Source organism: Chiloscyllium punctatum, unplaced genomic scaffold, assembly GCF_047496795.1.
Source record: "Chiloscyllium punctatum isolate Juve2018m unplaced genomic scaffold, sChiPun1.3 scaffold_253, whole genome shotgun sequence".
In the NCBI taxonomy this organism is placed as follows: Eukaryota; Metazoa; Chordata; class Chondrichthyes; order Orectolobiformes; family Hemiscylliidae; genus Chiloscyllium; species Chiloscyllium punctatum.
The window spans coordinates 312501-315000 of NW_027309987.1; the positions used below are offsets into that span (position 1 = coordinate 312501).

Sequence of the window (2500 nt, forward strand, 5' to 3'; positions counted from 1 at the left end):
ACCCCAGCCGCGCTCTCGCCAGCCAAGGCGAGTGCGATTGATTGCCAAACGACCCTCAGACAGGCGTGGCCCCGGGAAGAACCCGGGGCCGCAAAGTGCGTTCAAAGTGTCGATGATCAATGTGTCCTGCAATTCACATTAATTCTCGCAGCTAGCTGCGTTCGTCATCGACGCACGAGCCGAGTGATCCACCGTCAAGAGTTGTCTGAGTTTGTTTTAGGTCTCTCCCTCGCCAGAGGAAAGCGACCCGGACCGCACATACGCTCCCCACCTTGAGCTACAGCCACCTGCACGCCGGCGTGCGGGCGGAGCAGGGTGGCGTGAAGCGATGGGGAGCACCATCCTGGTGCGGCCCGCAGAAACATACGTCTATTGGGGGGAGGAGGACAGGGCGCCCAAGAGGCGATGCGTGCCCCAACGCACCGCAGCGACGGAGGCAGGATCACCGCCACCATGTCGCCCGCCTAGTATCACGAGGCGTGCAGCAGCTTTGCCCTAGGAAAAGCAGAGGCGGGAACGGGCACCGGCCATCGGTTCGGCAGCGTCACTGACGCGTGCACGTGGCGGCGTGTCGGCGAGCGGACTTCCTGCGAGGAGGCGGGGGCGGCACTCGCCCGAGCAGACGCCCGCCCGGCCCAGCCACCGCCGAGGTGGACTGGGAGTCGCGGCAACGGCTCGTCATACTCGTTCCCACACTCACAGCGCAGCTTGCCCGCAAGCCACCGACCACCGATCGACGCCAGGCGCCCCGACCGAGAGCGGGATCGCTCGTTCGCCCTGCTGGCAGTTCGCTGGGGATCACTACTGCACGGAGCTCGGAGACCGACGGGCGGCAACTCGAGAGTCTTTAAACCACCACCCCCATCCCGCAAGTGCAAAGAGGCTGTATACGCACAGACGGGTGAGGGGAATAGGTACCCCGTCGGGTTTGAAGGGAGCGTGACTAGATAGCAACGATGTAAACCCAGCCGATTTGGGAGCGAAAGACCGGCGCCTGCATCACCGGCTTCGTTTCCCGTGGCTGGAGAGTACACCGAAACCCTCCGTCTGTCGCGAGCTCCCGACGACGCGGTGCCGCCAAGCAGCAGGGCCGGACCTGGTGTGGCTCCCCTCGTCGATCACAGACCGGTCGGCACTACTGACGAGACGGTGGAACGGGCTTCGCCCCTTGTGACGAAGGGTGATGCGAACCCGCCCGCCCGCGTGCGTTCGGGGTGGACTCGGCAAACGGAGATTTGAAATCGGAAAGTGTCCTCCTGCCCCGCGCAGGTAGGCGCCCAACAGTTGTGGGGGGTTTGGCGGTGACCACGGCTGCAGGGCCTGCTACCCCGACGAGCTCTCCTGCTGGCCCCGAAACCACCCTCGCGAGACAAGTTGAAACGGAAACGGGCGTACCCCCAAGCCGACGATCCTTTCTTATTTGTTACTTTTTTTTTCACTTGCTCGAGTTGTGGCGATTTGGCGGTGACCACGGCTGCAGGGCCTGCTACCCCGACGAGCTCTCCTGCTGGCCCCGAAACCACCCTCGCGAGACAAGTTGAAACGGAAACGGGCGTACCCCCAAGCCGACAGAGATCCTTTCTTATTTGTTACTTTTTTTTTTCACTTGCTCGAGTTGTGGGGGTTTGGCGGTGACCACGGCTGCAGGGCCTGCTACCCCGACGAGCTCTCCTGCTGGCCCCGAAACCACCCTCGCGAGACAAGTTGAAACGGAAACGGGCGTACCCCCAAGCCGACGATCCTTTCTTATTTGTTACTTTTTTTTTTCACTTGCTCGAGTTGTGGGGGTTTGGCGGTGACCACGGCTGCAGGGCCTGCTACCCCGACGAGCTCTCCTGCTGGCCCCGAAACCACCCTCGCGAGACAAGTTGAAACGGAAACGGGCGTACCCCCAAGCCGACGATCCTTTCTTATTTGTTACTTTTTTTTTCACTTGCTCGAGTTGTGGGGGTTTGGCGGTGACCACGGCTGCAGGGCCTGCTACCCCGACGAGCTCTCCTGCTGGCCCCGAAACCACCCTCGCGAGACAAGTTGAAACGGAAACGGGCGTACCCCCAAGCCGACGATCCTTTCTTATTTGTTACTTTTTTTTTCACTTGCTCGAGTTGTGGGGGTTTGGCGGTGACCACGGCTGCAGGGCCTGCTACCCCGACGAGCTCTCCTGCTGGCCCCGAAACCACCCTCGCGAGACAAGTTGAAACGGAAACGGGCGTACCCCCAAGCCGACAGAGATGCTTTCGCTCCTGTTACTTTTTTTTTCACTTGCTCGAGTTGTGGGGGTTTGGCGGTGACCACGGCTGCAGGGCCTGCTACCCCGACGAGCTCTCCTGCTGGCCCCGAAACCACCCTCGCGAGACAAGTTGAAACGGAAACGGGCGTACCCCCAAGCCGACAGAGATCCTTTCGTACTTGAACCAACACAAAGTTTGTCACGTTTTATTTTTACGAGTGATCGACCGTCAAGATTTGTCTCTGAGTTTGCTTAAGGTCTCTCCCTCGC

The 2500-nt window shown here is 60.8% G+C and overlaps 1 non-coding gene across 1 annotated transcript; it reads right to left on the reverse strand.

The window, feature by feature from the left end:
- Positions 1 to 49: 49 nt before the first annotated feature.
- On the reverse strand, positions 50 to 203 carry LOC140472159 (5.8S ribosomal RNA). Its single transcript, XR_011957439.1, has one exon. It is a non-coding gene; the product is annotated as a 5.8S ribosomal RNA (ribosomal RNA).
- Positions 204 to 2500: the final 2297 nt, after the last annotated feature.